We start from the raw sequence: 22319 nt of genomic DNA, 5'->3' as shown, positions 1-22319 counted from the left end.
GCATTTTCCTGCCTGATTTGGAAATACGAAACAGCATACCATCCATCAATGTATTTAGGAGAACTTAAATAAAAGGGAAAATCTGATAATGCAACACATCTTTTTCGCTTTCTTCCTTGATGCTATAAGTCTCCATCATAAGTCAAACGTTCTGTCTTCAGTATTTAAAACAGTGGAGTAGTCATGGCTTATTTATTGGTATCATAAATACGATAACTCAGATTTTATCCAAATTTCATGTTTCTAATACATTTGTATTGCTGTTCAATGGCTAGCCCTTCATCTACTTCTTTACAAAGTACAAATACCATAACTGGACAGTTCAAACTTTAAAATGTTATCCAAGTATACTTACAGTAGATTTAGTATATTACTTTCTGCTTGGTTCATGTTAATGTTTTATCTCTTTCCTTGATGCTGGTGATGGAGAATTGCAGTATGAGTTTCAATTAGTTTGTTGGAACAGACCAACAGTTAATACTCTGAAGACAAAACTTTCCATAGTTAAAAAAAATTGGAAAAATAATGACGGAGATTTTTTTTTTCTTGTGCAACTAATCCAACAAGCAATGTTACGTTCAGTCAAGCTATAGGTTGTAATGTATTAGCTACTAAATATAGTTTGCTGCTGTAAGACAGAATAATTTTCAGTTAAAAGTAAAACATTACTTTCTGGCATATGTAAGTAATTTCATTGGCAAAAAAATAATTTTTGGATAAGACTCCTGATTTCATTTTTCCATCTGAACCCTGTTCATGCTTACTTGGGCAGTAATCCTATTTCTCTTGCCAGAACTGACAAAGGTCTGACTGTTAGTGATACCTTCCAGGGCTAAATTTACCCCAGAGTGACAGAGGCAGGTGGACACAGGGCAACCAGCCACTTGTGCAAAGCATCATGCAACTATAGGTCAACATCGAGAGGGGAAAAAGACTCTGTCTTCAGTGTGGAAACAGATCGAAGCAGGCTCATCCCGAAGAGGGGGGGTTTCTCTTCAAAGCCAGCTGGTCTGGCTTTTTCTTCAGGATTTTTTTTTTACCTGCAGCGTTTGATCATCCGAGCCTGCAGCAGGTGCTGCAGAGCATAGAAAGAAGGAAAGACGACATTGGTGAGTTTTTGGACCAAAAAGTATCAAAACATCCAAACTTGCATGTTTAGACTCCACTGCAATGCTTGTGTGTGTAAACTTTGCCCAAGAGTAAAGAAAACTGTCATTCCTATAATTAGCCTACTTATTAACTGAAATGTTACTTAGTTTTTAAAAAAAGTAATGCAGTATAAGAGTATTATTGTATTATATCAAAATACACATACTTAAATGCTGAGGGTGTTGACTATTGCCGTACATGGTGAACAAAGGAGAGTTAAAATTACAGTCAAAAATACTTTTAAGTAAAACAAGCGAATACTATGTTTAAGATAAAACAGGGGGTATATATGTTGCTTTAATTTAATGATGATACATTCAATTTCCATTTCCAACTAAAAAACCTTCTTGGCATATTTGTACTTGGGAAGTCAACTATACCGAACTAGTTATTATTGATAAACAGTGTAAATACTTTGAAGCGTTTGGGTAAATATTTGTTTTTATATTATCAGCAAACTCAGTAAAGCTATAGGTGGAATTATTTTACGTACACTTTGATACAGTACTTGATAAAAAGTGTTTAAGTGTTTTACAAAATCACAAAGTATTGTACTCTGCCGTAACAGACCTTTATTACTTTGCTAACCTGTTACTAAAATAAGGCAAGTGTTTAACAACATAAATACCTACCCTTGATATCACATTTTATACCATATATACTATCAAATATAATTTCTGTAAATGCAAACTTTCAGTTTAACAGTTAAATAAATTCTGACAGATGCAAAGAGTCGGCATGGCAAGATATTCATATTAATCTGTGATCTGAGTAAATCCACCAGCTGGTTATAGTGTGCAGATGACATAGGCAGTACATTCAAAACTTACATTTTTTACCAAATGACCTTTTACTTTTATTGGTACTGAAGATTAATGTTATTAAATGGAAACAGTTAAGATATCGCCAGTGACGGATTTAAACCAATCAGATATAGTCCGAATTCCAAAAACTGGTTGACATAATCTTGACTTTGACATACATAATTTACAGCTGTCCTCTAGGTCATGCTTCTAATGTAGGCTGCAGCAACACCCGGCTCTGTAGACTCACTGCAAATAAGAAATGGATACTTCATTTAGTTATTTTGCAACCTTGGTTGATGAGTACTTTATAATTGAAATTTAGGAGAAATGTGGAAGGAAAATTACAATTCAGTCAGTGCATTCTAACCTCGATGATGGTTAAATTCCGAAAACTTTCATCTTACATGGACTTTATCGATACTTGCAAGGTCAATAACTGCGGTGGGGTATATAGTGAATGGTGAACATGAGCTTGAGACCCAACACTTAAAAAAAATTGAACAGATTTACAGCGGGCTGGATTCCGTCCCCGCGCCCCCCCCCCTCCCCCTTCCCCCTTTAGGCAATCAACTTGATTGCAAAGTCGCATGAAAATAGTATTTCAACCTGCCTCATTGATCTCTATATGGCTGGGTTTGAATCTATGAACATGAAGGGCTTCAAATCAAAAACTGATGTTGCAACGCTGACAACAAATATAAAAGCAAAAATAAATCTTTTACAGGAACCTTAAAGTGATAATAAATGTGATGGGATTTTATTATTTCGATAGATATGTTATCATTTTTACAGATATTTTCTGCTCTCTCTTTGGGTGGGCAACTTTTGAAACAATATAATCAGATAGTCTGAATTTATCACGTGATTTTGAGTTTGGTTACAAAGTAGCCAAATCATTACATGACTCTACGGGGTATTAAAAGAAATAATAGCACTAATAAGTAGGAATAAACAATATCAATAAACAAGTTTGCAAATTTATTTGACCTCTCACACACATATACGTTATTACTTGGTTATACAATACCAAACTGTCAAATTATAAAGGTGGGACATTTTTTTTTATTTGAGTTTGGTTGCATGTCAGAATCAGATGTCAGAATACAAGACTGTTCCAGAGGGTCGACTGGTTTATGGTTTTCTTGGAAAAATGGTTAGAGTTGCAAAATATGATTCCCAAAATATGGTGAAAATCCCAAAATCCATGTAATAAACATTGAATTTGACTCCATCACCGTGAGTCGGTGGCTTTGTATATTAAAGGCCAAGCCACTGGGTTCCATGTTAATGGAAAAAGGATGTTTCGGTGGAATACACTTCTGAAAACTCAAAGTTCTCAGAATCTTGTGCAATTTAAATAGATTTGACTTATTCAGTCACTACATAGCAGTGGCGCTTGGAATGATGAAACAGCTTCAAAAATGTTATGAAAGTCGACTTAGTTTTGTTGGGTCAAATTAGAGAACAGCATTTGCCAAAGTTTCTGTGAAGTTTCTTTTGTTCCTACAAAATGTTGATCCCCACGCATTTGGTTATGCTTGAAGAGGGTATGCTATCATGCTGCACGACTTAAAAAAATTCTCAATATAATTTCTCCCAAATCTTTTTGTCAAATTCGTATGTCATTTGCCCTTCTTATATTTGTTTCCAGCTCCCCTAGTTTGGCTATCTGATATACAAAGAACTATAGAGAGGAGGATCCTGTTTGTCAGGGTGTATGCTAGACTGTTTTTCAGAAAGTTATACAACTGGTAAACGTTTATACCAGGATAGCAACTTCAAATTTCTTATAGTTTCTTTAGATACTTTGTTTAATGCTATAGTGCTGTTTACAGACCTGCAAGTTAATTTTAGGCCCGAAATTTAAAAGGTACCTCAGATGTACTCATCTGACAAAAAAACCCGAATAGAGATAAGAAATATTTACCAACTCTGAAAGGCACGTGAGCAAATGTGTTTCCTCACTCTATATACAAAAATAAAATTGAATACTGCATAACCACCCCCTTTTAGAAACGTTCCGAGTTATCTGATCATGGCCACTATTGTATTAAATTAGATTGTTGCGCTTTAAGGGACGAAAATTATCTGCTTTCTTGATATATATCGTACTATTTTATTTACCCCTATTTGTAAGCCTTGTGTGTTCACTAACATATATCGTTGCATCTTGCATATTGTGGGAATGCATTTCACATATAACAAAACAAACGAGTAAATCAGTTGCGTGAAGAGGCCGAAACAGCTAGAATGTTTTACAGTACAGTATTTAATGTGGATTATCAGATAACGTGATTGATGGCTCTGTGTGGGGATCTGTTACCGCGTGTCCATAATCTTCCAGTAAATTGAAAGAAAATAAATTCACCAATTACTGTAATCAGTGTTTTTATAATGAACATTAGTGGGCATTACCACTAATATTTACCAAAAATACTATACCTTAGCAAAGACATGAACGTCAAAGCCTGATTAATCAGTAATATAGTAAGGTCATACAAACAGTCGTGTTAGCGAGGAAGCCAGTTTTCCAAGATCCTATCGTTAGTGTTAAATCAAATGACTTTCGAGATTTCATTTTTCATTCATCCGATGATAACTAATGGGGACATAATCTATGAGTAATCTAAGGTTGTTAAAGATTAAAATAATAAAATAGGCTTTTTGACATCAACTTCTACTCATCCCGTGTGCAATCGATACAGGACCTCATTTGGCAGGCTGGTTCGATGAACTGGACAGCCTGCTGTATAAGTTTTTTTATCCCCCTCCTCCTCAGATATTAAAAGTAACAGTTTGTTGTGACTGATCACCTATGACGTGTGAAGTGAAATCGCTGCTAATCTCACTAACACTGCGGCGGCTGCAGCCCCGCGCTGCTCGGGTTGGTGCACAACTTCGGGGGTGATTGACAGCTTCGGCCGTGACGTCAATTCAACGGAGGGTCATTGAATCCGGGCACTGGATTGAGTGAGCGCGCGGGGGGGGGGGGGGGGGGGGAGCAATATTATTTATTTATACATCAAAAGACAACCTAAACCACCCACTTACTAAAAGTTTATCCGGCCCCGGTGGGTTGGATTTTTTTTTTTGTTGGGAGAGGGGCGAGTACCAACATTTTAAATGTCTTCATTCCATCCAGAAACCAACTAAACATCCTGTTATAAGCAAGTCTCGAGCCGCTCAAAGAGCGTAAGTCGGTTTATATTCAAACCTTTACAATGAAAACCAACTGAATGGAGCCTGTAATTTTTTAAAATATATATATAATTAGTAATAGTAACAATTCCATAACAGGGCAGACTCTACCTGACCAGTCCCTCCCTCCCTCCCACACACACACACACACACACAAAAACAAACAGCCAACATGAGACCAGTACCGAACTCTTTGGTTAGCAGGCGCGGAGGGTTACACAGTCTGTGAGGTGAGTGCTGAGGCGGAAACGCTGCGCAGCGCGTGGTCCCGGGGGTCTGTATCCGTGCGCAAGAGCGCGCCCGCACCACCACCATCCCCCGCCCCCCCCTTTCCCTTCCTCACTCCACCTCCCGCGCGCGCGCGCCCGTGTGTTTGTGACGTTCCGTTCCCAACGCGAGCGAGCGCAGCGCCGGTCCCTCCTCCTCTTGCTGGAGCTGCTGCTCCGCTAAATATAGAAGCAGATACACACAGACAGGGAGACTGACTAACAGAGCAGGGCTTTCTCTCTCTCTCTCTCTCTCACACACACTGCGAAATGGCTCTACCTATAGCTCTCTATATGTCAGTTTTTTGAAGTTATTATCTTTGTTTTAAAAAAAATTAATGTATACAAATCTCAGTCCTCACAGTCGATTTACCTTCATCTCACTGGTCAGTAAAAATAGAAACTTATTTTCTCCAAAAAAACACAGCAGTTCAGTTTTAATGACTCGACCACATCAGCAATTGTTTAATGCTTCAAGCTATATGGCAAGCAAATTACGGCCTGTGGATGTTGCTGTGCTTTAAATTGCCTTGCTTTTTTTTCCCTCTTAAAACTTGCGTTGTACAAACCCGAGGAGGGAATTAAATGTTAATACTCTCTATCATTGTTTCAGCCGTGGTTTTGTTTAATCTTTAATGTTCACATGGCCCGTAAACGTGTTGTTGTGGTGAATGATGACGAGCTATGCGCCGGCTGATTTGTTTGTAACATGGTCGATTCTCTGCTCTCCCCTTAATCCAAGGTGTCAAAGAAGTTGGAGCTTTTAAAGTAACTTTAATTCGCCTTCAAGAGGGAAAAAAATTGAGGTCGAGGACGCAGTATCGTCGAGGTTTGTGCGGTAAGTGATTTTTCGATTCTACTATGCGTCTACTTTTCTCTGTTTCTGGGGTCTGTTTTGACATGTGTGGTCTGTGTGAAAGTACAGAAATCACACAACGACTAAAATGGAGTTTGTGTGTAATATACCTACAGATGCCAAGGCTATAATTCACGCGAAAATGGACAATGGCTCTTTTTCATTTTCAATTTACCGCTTTTATACTTAGTGTTTTCAGTAATAAATATTGTTGCACGGTACGAGTAATATTTTTGGGTGGGATTTCTATATATCATGATGAGAGTGCTAGTAAATACAATTTATTAAAAATTGTTTAATTTCATTTGAAATAGTATTTTAGAAAAGCTCTGATACAGTGCATTTGATCATTTAATACTTCAGGCATTGTTACTTGCTGTTACGCATTACTGAGTAATGAGATTGCAGTGACAGTAATTTAAATCATATCTGACTTTTCTTATGTTCTTATAGTTCTAAATTTAATAGTTTATAGTGATGAGTCAGTAACAATTCACTTTGAAAGTGAACAATACACGATGCTGTGTATACTTTCCGTGCACTCAAAGAGTGACTTTTATTCTGTATTTCATCTTATACAGAGTCATGTCACTTGAATTATGCTGGATCTGTGGCTGAGGTTGTTTATTTGCGATTTCCTCAACTTTACCATTACGACCAATCTTTATCTGTAGTGATTTGCACTTCCTGTGTTGATGCTGTCCAGAGAATTTGAACTCCACGCCGTCTGGGAGAAGCTGCTTGTTTTAATTTCCAAGTAGCTGTTCGGTATAACAGGATTGTTGTAAAATGGGCCGTGAGTCCTGGCGCAGTAGGAAACATTCAGACAGTGGAATGTGTAGAGCTGCTGTCCAAGTCATACTGCTGCGCTATATACTGAACCACGCAAAGTCTCAGTGTGTCTTGGTGCACCTACATCTTACCAACTCATTATCATGGGCAACCCTGCTTTCATTTTGTAACTCTTTCTTCAAGTTACTGGTAGTCTTATTCCTACTTGAGCCCTACAGTTATCCCTTTCAGGTTTAATTCTGATCTAAGTTTTTAAAAAAACTTTGCTATCCTTCCATTCATTTGGTTTGTCGATGCATTCTTTCACATTATAAGTCTATTTTGCTTTATGGACGCCTGATCATCCCTTATTCTTTATTTTCTAGTCTTTATAATTCTAAGCGCTCACAAAATTTCAGACAATTAATTACGAGGGCACAGGAACATTTTTGCGTTGGTTTGGACTCCAAGTAGACTATAACAAGTGACTTGGCTCTGGTTCATGGTAGGATTAGAACAGCAACAAAAATGCGTTTTACTCGGATAAAACTCGAGGTTGTAATGAATTTGGTAACATTCCCCTTGGTTTAGTATGAAAATAAAAGACGAATTTTACAAGTTTAACAAGGTTAGGGAAATCCATATATTGTAGAAGGGGTCAGTTATTCTCTCTTCTGTCCCTTTAGATTTTTAATGTATCAGACTAATGGCTGTAATACATTACATTGTACACTAAGTTACAGAAATAGTGCCAACATGCTGTCAGACAAGGTCGTGCTCAACATTAAATTATCAAAACAAAAATGACAAATCTCTCATAATATAGACATGGAGGCGATGAATACATATATAGAATAAATGAAAATTACGGTGTGTTATATCAGGGTGAAAAGAAGTGTAGTCAGGTTGTTTATCCTGTGATGAGAATCAGTACTGGTTAACCATGCGTTATGAAGGTGTTAATATGTTTTCTGTCTTGTCTGGTGGTACAGTATTTGTTTTAGGAAAATGCTGAAGATTTGATCCCTCCCCTTTTCAAGAGTGAAACTGATAATCCATATGGCTGGTTTAGGATTGTGGGAGAATACTGGTCGTTTTACCTCTTCCTCTCTGTGGCTGAGTTGTTTAAAATAATATCTAGTGATTTTTATCAACAGTGAGTATTTGAGAGGTCAGATTTTCACCAGCGGAATCCACCGATTGTGGTCGATCAAAGAAGTTCAAATCTCCTCTCTGAGCGCAGCACGTTCATCAGGTCCAGATCAGGGAGACAGTACTTGTAGCCAAGGATCAATTATATGCACACCTTCCGTTTGTAGAAGGCTTTTTTCAGGAAAGATTCGAAAGTGAGTGAAATTTCGTCATCAATGAGGATAAATTTCGTGTCAAAATATTTAATGTTACATTTGAGTTTCTGCAATACTCTATGGTTGCCACTTGCGAGTTGGTTGTAAACTTCACTTCGCCCCACTGGCTTGACAGAGGCATTGCAAACTACTGCGACCAGCTGTCAATATTCAGTTTGTTCCGTGTTTAGGCGTTGTGAGGGTCGCGTTGTTTGTAAGATGAAACCTGTTACTTTGTGATGTTTGATATGTGGTGTTGTTGATTACACCCAAATGTTTTGACCTTCTAGTGTGTGCTCCGTGTTCCTATTTGACGTTAACATAAATGAACAAGATTTTGGCTCTTTGTAGCAAAAATACATGGCATTTCTTCTTCTGGAAAGTGCGACATATTAGCATATTGCCTGTAGTAATATATACTTTTATTAGTCAGCTTTTTCAAAACCTTTTAACTCTTTGTTAAGAGAATTGACCGCGTAGTCTGCGTGTGTTTCCACGTACCTTTGAAACGCACACTGCAAATTATAGCAATCTTTGAGTGAAACACATTTATCAAATTAGAGAAATCTTCTAAGTAAAGTAAGCAAAATCGAAATGCATAAATGCAAAGACTTGCCCGAGGTCAGAGTTTTGGCGCGAGGCCAACATTTTGCGTCTACATATAATTTGACTAGGTGGAGTGAGCATTTTGTCGTTACAAACTTGACAGATTCCTTGGCGCTGATTTTGGTTTTGAGGTTACTTCTATTTCCTGGTGTCTCTGTATGAGTACATAGGTAGGCAGGAGCCCTGGCGTGCCAGCCTGGGAAATGACTACTACAGTTTGTTTTTGCTGGCAGCGTTTGTTGGGTATGGAAGTGTTGCATAGAGAAGATGTTCATGTGGAGTATAGTAAACGCAATCTCTGTTGGTTTGGCGAATGTATCTTCAAGAATATCTGCCTATACATTCATGAAACCCAATTTGTTTAAAAAAAATATTTTTTGGCAGTACTTATTTCGTGTTACCACTTTTTACTATTTGCTTTCAGATGTTTCTTGCTTTTTAAAAAGAACTTTTTTTCATTTTCACTTTTATAATGTTTCCTCTCTTCACCTATTTAGTTTGCACCAAATAGGTATATTTTGACCCCCCCACCCCAGCTCCTACCTGCGTCTATACAATAAAGACATTTCTGGGTTGGTAATATAGTGGAATTCACAACGTTATATAAAAGACACATAAGAGAGAACAACTTCTACACGTCTGTTTTGACTCATAAAAACTCATTTGTTTCATTTAAGGCTAAACAAAAAAAAATACATTTAGCACATATATCCAGTACACAAATGTGTTTTCTTGGAATTTAGTTTATCAAGAAAAGAGTTCACTAAACCATTTAAAATCAATATGCGTACGTACATGACCTTTTGCTATTAGCATGAGGTAGTTATGTGGACTTGAATATAATATTATATACAAAGATGTTTTCTTCTATGAGAATACAGTGGTGTCAGATTATTTTAAAATAGTTATATTAAAGTAGACATTTATTTTGACCAGAATCTATAATAAAATTAGTGCAAAAATGGGGCTGCATGCATATTTCCTTTTTTTTTAAAGTGGCAACTTGTAGAATTAAGGTAATATCCTTGGGTATAGTTTTGATGTTTGGTCAGTACAAAGTGTGTCACTGGGTACCCAAAAAAGATGTCAAGATAAGTGGATGCTACTGTTGGCATGATGTGACATTGTAACTTAGTATCAAGGCTTGTAAGGCAGTATTGCAAACTTGACATGTAATTATCATTTAGATGTTTATTATGTGGTTCAAGAGCATCCAGTGTGCAGAAAATAATTTCCAAATATTTAAATTATGATATTTCATAATCCAGACAAATTTTAAATTAACAATTCATTATGGACAAATATTAGTCATTTAAAGAAGATGCAGATTTGGTATGCAGCATAATCTCGGGGGCATTGAGCATGAACTACTAGGTTTTATGTTGCATGAATTATATCTAGACTATCCACTTTTTGCTGAATTGGGTCTGATATATTAATCTTAATAATTGTCTATTGCTTCTGTAGGATTAAATCCTAATCTGCTCTGGCCTAAGGCAAATTTGTAGCATGTGGACATGTGATTAGAGATATATTCATTAGTACTTTAATCTTGTAGTCACACAGGCATTTGCACAGTGGAGGGCAAACATTCACTGTGGCCTGTCATCTTCAAGAAATCAGACAGGCTTTCACAGGCAATTCATGAAAAACCAGCAGTGACAACAGAGTCTTATGTATCGTACAAAGGAAGGATTAGGCGGTTCACGTGTCATCCTGATTGGCTAGAGACCAGAGCCGATTGCTGGGGCATGGCAAGGCACACTCCAGTTTCAATTGATTATCATGTGAGGAGACAGTATCCCTGCTGGTTGGCCTACATAGGTTGTAATCTAAACCTGCTAAAATCAAATCTATACTGTACCTCCTTCAGCTTACTCCAGCTATTTCTCTGAATTTGGAGATTAGTTATCAAGCTAATCATTACAGAATTTTCTCATGCCATATTATTCTTCTGTTATGATTATTCTAAATTGTTGTGAAAAATAAAATTGATATGTGATGAGGATGTTGCATACACATAATAGAAGAGACACACTTGCAAGATTTTTATGCAACATACATTTAAATGTTTGAGTTTCATGCTATTTTGTGACTGGTGCTAAGTGCAGTTAAAACTAGATTATTTGTTTTGAAATCAAGTTAGAGCCGTATGTGAAGAAGAATGCTAGTATGATTGCCAGATGTAATTCTATTAAAGATTTATGACAGATACATATTGTACAACATTATGTTTGAGCTACACTATATATAATTTACAGGAAATCTTAGAAAGTAAATTTATATACTGTTTCATTCTGGACTACAGGTTATAAAAACTATTTTGCAGTAATAGAAACATACACACAGTTACAAGAAGCTGGTCTGTTACATTGTGCTTGAAGACTAAATTGGGATTTCAAAGTCAAAATTACATGTAGGACTCCAGGAAACACTAAGAAAAAACTAAAGAGGATTTAGAAGAATCAGAAATGTCTTTCTCAGAATATATACCGTACATTTAAGTTGTAATTTTTTTTACCATTTGTTTTTAAAGATTATTTATTTGCAACTGTACCGTGTAGCATAGAAATGATGGAACAGTTCCATAGGTATTGCATGAATTTTTAAAAGATTAATTTTATATGAAACATTTTTAAAAATATTTTAATTTTACATTTTTGCTATAGCAATAGTGCGTTTACTTTATGGTACAATATGTAAAGCTAAATTAGATTATTGCAATTTCTTTTTGCTGGAGATTATATTGTGAAGTGGTATTTGTACATAGTTATGTCAGTTTGTCAATTGAAATCGAATCTTTATGTTTGGAAAATGTTGCTTGTTGGTGAAGGACATTAAAAATCATTAACATTTCATGTAAATTCCTCTTCAGCGTTAAGATAAATAGTCAACTCTTACACAGAACTTTATTGCGAAAGCTGTAACCAAACAGGATGACTTTTTTAATCATTTGCTGTCTTTCCAGCGATTGTTTTTATTGTTCGCAATTGACCTGCAGAATTTAACTTTGAGATGAAACACATGATTAATATAGAATCTGAGTCTCATTTCTGTTGGCTTATCATGAGTGTTTATCACGATTATAAATATCAGAAAAGATGTTACGATTAACGTAGTTTTACTATTGTGTGATGTGCGGTAATCATTTATACCATAACATTTCAACTCACTGATCGCACTTATAAAACTTCACAGCTACATTTTAGAAGCAGACTATAATGGTTCAATGGTTCAATGGTTTTATATTCTATTCTTGAACATTGCATTACTCTTTAAAAAAAACAGAATCTAACAATAAAGATGCAATCTTAGCCTCCGTTTTTGTTATTGTTGATGTTTAGGTAAATAATTATTCAGCATTTTAAGCTATTAAAAACCTAAATTATAAATTAACTTCACTGTACGTTGAATCAAGTATTTTAAAAATTATTCTTCCAATGACGAATAAATAGGCGCTCTGTTTGCCGAGGGCAGCAAATTCTATGACTTTCATCTCAACAGCTAGCCTGATGAGGTGAATTACTGGTGTTTTTTTGTAAATTTTACATTTTTTTTCTCCCTCCATTTAGGCCTCCTTGTGCTATGCATGCCTTAGTTGGATGATAGTTAGCTGGAATCTATCACCCAAAATCCATCAGGCCAGTAACTGGTTCCAAAGAGCTGCACAAGAACAGCCTGTTGTGATTTGCCCTTTTTTTTCTTTTCTCCCAACCCCCAACTCTGTGCAAGTTTTACTGAAGATTCACTTATTTAAAAAAATGACTGGCATGAGGAATTTATCTGGTGGGGAATCATGGGCATGATTCTGTACTTTTAAAATACCAAAATATATTGTACAACATTCTGGATTTGTGTCAGCTTGGCTCAGTGGTGGCACTTACATTTCTGAGTCAGAAGGTTATGAGTTTAAGCCCCATTCCAGGATTTGAGCACATAATCTAGGCTGACACCTCAATGCAGTACTGAGGCACTGTTGGAGGTGCCATCTGTCAGAAGAGATGTTAAACCAAAATTCTGTCCGCCTGTTCAGGATGTGCCGATCCATGGCTCTTTACTAGAGAACAACAGGGAATTCTTCCAGTGTCCTGACCCTACATTCCTCACTTAACCAACACCACCAAAACAGATTAACTGGTAAATCATCTCATTGTTGTTTATGGGATCTATTTATCTATGTGGAACTTGGTTGCCACGTTTGCTTACATAACAAAAGTGACTACACTTCAGAAGTAATTCATTCGGTGTAAAGTGCTTTGGGATATCCCGAGGATGTGAAAGGACCGATATTAATGCAGGTTCTTTGTAAACATTTTAGTCTAGTTTTGTGAAAACAAATAATAGAATTATTGATGCAGCTCTGGTCTGCACACTAAACAGCTACTGGATAACAACAGTCACTGGATTTTAAAAGGTAATTCATTAGTTGTGAAAGTGCTTTGGGATGTCTCGGGGATGTGATAAAGCACTACACAAATGCAGGTTCTTTTTTTCCAATAGTTTTAGAAGAACCGTTTACGAACACACGAACAATGACGGACCGAAAAAGACTCTCTGGTTCATCCAGCCTGACCCACATTTAAATGGAATAATAATCGCTGCCCCTGATGGCTCAGCCAGTTTATCCAGTAAGTAGCTAAACTGTATAGATCATGACAGTCCCAGGTTTGATCAGTGGTCTGTGCTGAGTTAGTTGATCTCACCTAGGGCAGCAGTAGAGGCACTAAAATTGGTCTTGTCCTCTTGGATTAGAGAGAGCAAAATCAGTCATGGTTCCTGCTCCTGATCTCTACCCAATAGCAAATGTTGGAAATGTGCATGTGTGGCTGTTTGGCAAAGCACATATATTGTGGCCACCTGGATTAGTTAGAGGAGAATAGCAAGGGGAAGTAGAATAACTGCTTTTTGTAAATTAGTTTTTCATTTCAATGTTTTGACAATTGGTGAATATAACAAAGAGAAGGATTGATGTATTGAAATTGTGCGCAGCATTGTAGCATTATCTGGAGCCATTGTTAGCGAGTGTTGTAGAAGCAAACTAAATATTTGAAGCATTGCTGCATTGTGTGTATGATATGCTGTGATTTTTGTACAGCTAAGCACAGTGATTGGTTTAGTAGCTATTAGCAAAGTTCAAAATCAACATTTTGCATGCCAAAGTTTACTAGTATTAATAAAAAATCAAAAATTAATTTCGATGTGAATTATGTGTAACTGAGACAAAATTGTTTAAACAAATGGCTGCTTTTGTACAAAGTTTTTATTTATAAATTTAAATGCTATCCTTTATCGTGATGAAAATAATAATACTCCTTTAATGTATAGTTGAAATCTAGATGTGAAGGCAAAGGGTTAAGAAGAACTATCATAAAATCTGTATTATAAACCACACCCTTATCTTACCATTATCATTTGAATGAAAACTCTAAGTCGTACCCTGCATTGTTAGGACAAATAAATATAAATATAAACATAAAATTATACACCCAGTGTTTGCAGTAAATTCAAGGAATATGCAGATATTTTTACCTTACAATGTAATCCCATATCTTTTTGGCCGTTATTTTTCATATATCAGGTTTTTAGGCATGATCTGATGATTGATTTTATACAATAAATGTCAGTGTTGTAGTGCAGTGTTGTATACTAAAGGTACAACTTCCAGGTAAGTTCTCATTTCCAGATATAAATAATTTAATATTGCTAGACAGTAAGTAGAGAATACATTGTACACTGCATTCTCAAAACAGTATATTAAATCTTGAAGCAAACTGCTGTTTTATGGAAACTCACACATCCCACCAATCAAAAGTTAAAAACCTCAACCCTATTAACTTACTTGCACTATACAGTCTGCTAGGAGTAAGCAAACAGACTTCAGTTCTGATGTTCAATTTGGCAGATTCTGAATCGACCCAAGGCTATTGAACACCAAGCCGCTCCTGAATTACCGAAACAAGTATCAAAATTAATAGTATAAGTAAAAACTTGGCTCAGTTTCAAGTCAAGTTTTTTTTGTTGCTTACTTTGGGTTTGGATTACTTCTATAATGGCCAATTCCACCATTTTAAGAGCCACTAAGTTTGAGATTACCTAAACTCGTCTTTGGCCCTGTTAATCATACCAAATGCAGATTAGCTCAGTTTTCTGATTTGTGCTTCTTCTTGACATTATTACACATAAATATATACTAGTTAACTGTGTAGTTTTTCAGAGCTAAATTGCCTTCCCTGTCCCCATTTTATTAAGTTTATAACAATAAAGGTAATTTTGATTTCATTGTATACTATTGCTGTCCATACACACAATGTAAACTTCAGCAGTAGGATAATGCTGCTTCTCTTCCCTAGTCCCTTTCACCATCAAGAATACTAATATGATAATTATTTAAATAGATTACTTTGCCATTTCAGTATTCACCAGCTACTCAGTACTAGGGCATTGTTTATATAAATGCCTTTATATGGCTTTTCTCTCCCTTATTTTTGGTCATTTATTTTTTTTCCTTCTTCTAAGGTCTTCTCCATTTATGACCAAGAGAGTGTGCATGCGACCTGGCCATAAGCCTCTGCCAATTCTGCTCTTAAACTGGTTGCTAAGAAGTATATGAGAATGGAGTTCGGCAGCTCACCTTCTGATTATCCCTCCCTCTCTCCATGTGGAAAAGTCCAGCCTGAGAGAGATTGGGATTTTATCATGTGTAAACTGATGCTTCATTATGACGTATCATCATGCTGCCTTCCATCAATGGCATATGTAATTACAACAGGATACGGTAGCATAGTGATTGCGGTACTGGACTAGCAACTCAGAAGTGGTGAGTTAAAATCCCACCATGGCAAGTTGTGAAATTGATTTCAATAAACCTGGGACAGCACCAGAAAAATGACCATTGAAAACTACTAGTTTGTCGTAAAAATCCAACTGATTCACTAATGAGAAGGGAATTTGCCACCCCTACCTGGTCTGGCCTACAGGTGACTCTAGTGGTTGACTCTGAAGTGGCCCACAAGTAATGCTACTCAAAGGCCCACCACCATCTTCTCAGGGCAACTGGGGGATGTTGACAACAGAGAATAAGTATGTTGTCACATTAGAAACTCCTACCTGAAATAGTGAAATTATTGTTGTTCAAATTCCATATAAGTAGGCAAAAAGAAGAAGCTACCTAAAATTAATAGCTGAAAAAAATAGACTGAGTCAAACTACAGAATATATGTAATTACATTTGAGCAACCAGCTGATATTTCACTCATGACTTTTAAGAAAAAAGTGATATTTTAATATACTGCTTTCAATGAAACCATTATTATTGAAAGTCCACTTTAGAAAACTGGTTAGATCTGCATGTTTTAAAAAAAAATCCGACATTGTAGATGCAACATAGAAGTACAATATTATCTTATTTTTTGACAATATATACTTTATAGACTCTTTGTACACTTATATGAGGAAAGCGTTTAATGTAGAATAACAAATCACTTGCACGGAGTTACAATACAATGCTTTACACATTCGAGAAGTTTCAGGTGATAGCATCAACTGCGATTTGAAACATGAACCATTTGTAATCATTTGAAGTTAAAAATTATGTTAGTTTATGTAATCTATACAAATTCAACTCATTTTTTAAGAACTTTGTGGTGTTGACTGAAATGATTTGACTGTCTCATTGGTGAGATAACCCTGATACGATGTAAACAAATACACACACAAGATTCGTGACCTAGACAAACAGCATGATAAAATATCATGTGATTGATAACTGCTGAACAAATAATTTGTTTTTATTGTGTTAGCTGGCTAATTACAATGTATTTGTGTGTTTTATATATTTTAATAATCATTATGTATAACTAGCTAGATAGAAGAATGCATATTATTCAATAGGGAATCAATTTTAAAAAATCAATTAATTTGTGTTAATTGGCCACTTGATCTACTAACCTAAATTCTTGTGCAGTATCTATCCCTTCTCTGTAGTATTAACTAGGCAGTAGATGTTTTGCTTTTGTTTGGCACAGAAGAATGGCTTAGTGCTAATTGTGTTTCATGTTACAAAGTCAACGTTTTAGTCCTTAGAAAAAGTGGTAATATGAGTGACTTATTGACATTTACTTCAGAACTGCCAAACAATATGGGGCTGCAGGCAAAAAGTTTGTAGGTGTTAGACTAAAACGCACAGGATTATAATACAAAGAAGTCAGGATAGCCATTAATTACATTGATCAGTAATGTATTGGATTCTGAACAGTATGATACATCGTTTAATGAGTTAAAGGACGTTTATAGGATAAAAAAACCTTTTTGTCCAAGTATTTTATTTACTGAATATATATACAACATTTATATAAGAAGGAAGTTCCCCATCAATCATTTTTCACTAGAATAGAATGTAAATTGCTTCTTTTTTCACTCTATCTAGAGGTGGGCAAATGACCTTCTATAGAACCTGAACCATATCTGAATTGCAAAATTGCTATTTCCTCTACCAACTCAATGACAAAGTGAAGTCTTAGCTTTTTCTTGTGAAAAAAAAGTTTGACATGAGAAAAGCTTAGCTGCATTAAATCACTCAGATTCAGATAAACTCAGATTTAACGCCTGACTCATCCCTAGTGCTAATATTTGATTGTTATCAACACTTACAGATATGGTAGTATTACATGTGCAGTCTACAATGTGTCACATTTACAGATTCAAGTAATCACATTTTATACATAGATTACGTTGTAAACCCATTGTTGACATTTAACCAGTCCATCAGGCAGATGCATTTCTCCAATGCATTTGTGCAGTTGACGCTTTTTATTGCCACAAGGATCTTTGGTTTCTTAGGATCATTGGTTTAAGCCATAATAATCCATATTATAGCATTTATAATAGTTTGAGTTTAAATCAGCTTTAAAGCTGTTATGATTGAGGTGATCTTGCAAAGCTGTGGTTCTTTGCAAAGCGTTTAGCAAGATTGACTTTCAACACTAATGAGTACATTTGCTGTCATATGTAATGATGGAGCTGTATCAGAAGATTAACCCTTTGGGAAATTGAATGCAGTTGCACTGTACCATCTCTAATTAACAGAATAGTGTAACAGATGAGTTCCTGGGGATAAAATTTTAGTAACCATTTTGTTCTTGGAAATGTCATTGGTTCATCATATGTTTCTTTTTTCATCATATAGGTTCACAAAAGCATTTATTCATCCCATATTCTAAATGAATATATTTGTAAAGAGAATACACTGATTTGATGATTTATCATGTGTTGCAAACATTAAAATGTTCTGCAAATAAATGTTACACGCACTTTGAAAGAGTTACTATAAAAAGCTGTTTACTAAAATCTGGAACAATCTTATCTTTAAAATTTTTGTCAATAATCTTATAACTTTTCAAAATGAGTGAAAAATATGCTTTTGGGCTATTTTAATGACTATGGTGATGTTTTGTAGCATCTGTTATGTTACAGAAAGGCGTTTTATCTTGTGAATTTGCTTATTTAGAACTTGGTATGAATAAATTCTTTATGAATATATTTAAAGAAAGACACAAACTGAACTGCCAGCCAACAAAATCCTTCATTGTTCGTAGTCACACTAAAACATAATCAGCTGTGAGACAAGTTTATTTAACACTCTTGGTAAAGGCTTTAACTCTGTCTTTATTTAGCAGTAAAAGTCACTGATGTTTGAATGCAAGATCCAATGTATTACAAATGAGGAAAGGAAACACATTGGCTCCTGTTGATTAGTTTCCATAAGAACTGTGGAAAATTGGATGGTATTTCAGAGCAGGCGTGGGTACACACACCTCATCAGCTGTTGTGGAGAGTGGCATTAGTGCACTAAACATCTGGATGTGAAGCAAAACCTGACTTTCTGATTGGATTATTGGGCGTAGTAAACCAAGCACAAGAACCGTTCTTATTAAAGAATTAGTGAAGAATAATGCAAATTAGAAAGAGGCCTTCGACAGCTTCAGATCATATTGTTGAAGGAGCTTATTTTAAAACAAATTAGCTTGATTGTCACAGTTTTCTCTTTCTTTGTCTTTGATTTGAAAAGTCCTTTCTTCATTACTTAATGGAAAGGGAGTGGCAGGTGCTGGTACTCATATTTAGAAATTTGCCTAACAGAGTTTGTTTTACATGAAGTAACTGATAAGAAACTTTAAAAATGTGCTTTACAGACATTATCAGTGGAGACTTTTGAGGCTTGGTTCATTGTGATGTAATCATGTTATAATTGGATAGCCATGTGGTGAAGGATAGAATACAAGAGCCTGGTCTTTAGTTGTTTCCAAGCCTTTATTCATAGAGATTCTGCTTACACACACACCACACCCTAGATAAGCTCTCCTGTAAAAAGGATATCAGAGCGTCTCCAATTGATATAAATCATACAATTAACAATCAGTCAGACAAGATGTGCTGTATACTATCTTGAATAGGGGATGTCCTGTGGAGTAGCCACAATAAGCATGGAACAAGTTGGTTCTCCCAACTGCTTCTGGTCATTATCATCCTTTGGAGAGGGTGGTGGAATAAAGCCACTAATATAACAAGTGATTTTTATTTTGGCTATCACTTGTCAGTGATTTTAAAATGTTATCAAAATCTAATTACCTTTTGCTAGAAAAAGAGATTTACAGTTAAATACTATAAATTAAATTAGATTGAGTTCTGAGCTGTTTTTCATCAGTTATCCTCCATTGCTTTCAATTTTATTTCTATGCAAACCACAGGGGTAATATATTCATAATGTCATAATAAATCTAGAGGTGTCAACAGCATCTATCTGTGTTCAATAAATGCTAATGCCTAATGTAGTTTGCATCATACAGGAACTTTATGCAGTGATCTCTGTTTTACTGGTATAATCATTATTATCACGAACCCCTTCAATGAAAGGGTTACGCAGATCTGTCTCATTGTTTAGAAGATATAGTAGACATTGTAATCCTTGTTTTCAAGTTATATTAGACATTGTAATCCATGTTATGATCAGTTAATGCATTACATACAACTCTCCATATGACACAATAAGTGTGAATGAACTCCATGTTTAACGGTAAAAAAATGATGGCTCTATTTTCCAGTTTCTAATTCATACACCTAACTTACTGCAGACATAGGAATGAAATCAAGTTTCACTTTCACAGCGTATTGAAAATTATAGTTCCAATCCCTTAAGCAGTGTGTTAACAGAACAAGATATATAGTTTCATCAGTAAACATGTCAAAACTACTTATTGGGCTCTGGCCTTTTGGTCTTCCTTTATATATGTATATATATATTAAGATACACAGGTGGGGAAAATCCCTGTTTCCCGAGAAAATGATATTTGAGTCAAAGCAAGGTAATCCGGAGATCATTGACAGATATCATTAATGCTCTAAATTTTTCTCAAAACCATAATAATTTTAACTACTTCTGATCTTCTTAGAACAATTCATTTGTGTAGATGATTTGTCCGACTAGATTTGTTAAATCATTCTGTTATGCAACACTATGGCAATAACACAACTGATGTAGAAATAAGGAGATGGGTTTAGCTGTGCTATTGTGGTTTCTGTGTGAATTCAGATAGTTAGATTTTTATAGCTTTGCTAGATACTTGTAAATCAAAGCAATTGTATTTGCGATATATCAAATTGATTACAGCAAATCCAGTTTCAGAAGTTTGAACAGCACTTTTAATCAATTAAAAACAATCAAATAGAGGCAGAATTGTATTTCCTAATGCATTTTTTGCTAAAAGTTTCATTTAATACATAATTTCAATTTATGGGCTGTCTACAAGATCTCACCATATTCCATGCACACAAAATTTAAAAATATTTAAAATATGAATGCAATGTCACCTCATAATCGAGAAACACTGAGAGTAAAATATTAAATATTAGTAAATTATTTGCATATCTGCTCAGAATTTTGTGGTGTGTAGCATTAACTAAGGTTTTTTTATAATCACAATAAAGCAATAGATTGAAAAATAAATTTAACAGGAATGCTCTGCATATTTCTGTATATATATATATGTTCAGTCAGGGAAAGCAAGAAAATATTTCCACTGTCATCTGGCTATTTCCCAGCAGATGTGTGCAATCTGCTCTGCTGTCACTAACAGGGCTTATTTTATGAAAAGAACATGTCAGAACATGCCGTTGTGTTTGCTCTTAGAAGCTTTTAAAATGATGACCAGGGTTGAGTATATGTGATGGCCTACTTCCAGTATCTTCATATTGTAGAGTAACTGATGACACTTAAAGATAGTTTTAACTTTTTTTTACCCTCATATCCTTTCCATATTTTGGCAGGCAGCACATATCCTTTTTCTGCTAGGAAGATCTCAAGGCTGTCATGTTCTCTGTGCCCATCCAACCATTTGTTGCCCATCCCCCATTCAACGCTAGACAATTGAACTACCCGTTTTGGCCCCCAATCTTGTTGACATTATTAATGACTTCCTATGCTTAGGCACTGATCCTCTTCCATTCAAAATCCCTCTCCTCATAAAGCCCACCCTTGATCTATCCAACCTCTTCAACTATTGCTCCATCTTCCTTTCTTCTATACAGTCCTCAAACGTGTTGTCTCCTCCTAACTCTGTGTCCACTTCTCCCAAACCATCTGTCCTGCTGAACGCATTAAGACTGCCCTAGTCAAATTCACTAATTGACATTGTCTGTGACTGTGGTATATTTTCCTTCCTTGTCCTCCTCTATCTCTCTGCAGCATTTGATACAGTTGACTGTGCCATCCTACTCCACTGTCTCTCTTCCATTGTCCAGCTTTGTAGCCCTGCCCTCACGTGGTTCCACCCCTACCTGCCTGAATGCAGCCAGCTGATCCATAACATTGGCTTCTCTTCCCGCCCCCACAGAGTAACTTGCAGAGACCTGCAAACATCCATCCTTGATCTCTTCTTCTTCTTCAACTATATGCTGCCTTTCAGTGACATTTTCTGCAGGCATGAGGTCAGCTTCCATATTTATGCTGATGATACCCAGCTGTAACTCTCCACCACTTCCCTTGACCCCAATGATTACCTCTGTGCTCAGACTGTCTGTCTGACACCAAGTTGTAGATGAGGCAGAATTTCCTTCAACTGAACTATGGAAAAACCAAAGCTTTTGCTTTTGGACCCTGCCACAAACTCCATTCCCTTATCACTTACTCCAGCCCCCTCTCCAGCTGCTCGCTTATCCACCACTATCTCTATCTCAATCCACTGTTGCTGACATCCTTATCCGCACTTTTGTCACCTCCTGACTTGTTTCTACAATGTCTTCCTTGCCAGTCTCCCATCCTTCACCT

The 22319-nt window shown here is 35.9% G+C and overlaps 1 protein-coding gene across 11 annotated transcripts in view; it reads left to right on the top strand.

Annotated features, from left to right (window-relative positions):
- Positions 1–934: 934 nt before the first annotated feature.
- Positions 935–22319, top strand: part of mef2cb (myocyte enhancer factor 2cb) — a 211589-nt gene continuing 190204 nt past the window's right edge. For 8 of the 11 annotated variants that reach the window (XM_067982816.1, XM_067982822.1, XM_067982820.1 and 5 more), the window contains exons 1-2: positions 935–1109; positions 6162–6257. The gene's annotated coding sequence lies outside the window, so the exon portion shown is untranslated. Of the gene's footprint in view, positions 1110–5622; positions 5806–6161; positions 6258–8157; positions 8393–13498; positions 13627–22319 lie in introns of those variants that run through there. The other 3 variants (XM_067982815.1, XM_067982814.1, XM_067982819.1) reach the window with 3 other exon arrangements.

This window comes from Heptranchias perlo, chromosome 4, assembly GCF_035084215.1.
Source record: "Heptranchias perlo isolate sHepPer1 chromosome 4, sHepPer1.hap1, whole genome shotgun sequence".
Taxonomy (NCBI): Eukaryota; Metazoa; Chordata; class Chondrichthyes; order Hexanchiformes; family Hexanchidae; genus Heptranchias; species Heptranchias perlo.
The sequence above is the reverse complement of the archived record's forward strand: the minus strand, read 5'-3'. Positions and strand labels throughout refer to the sequence as shown.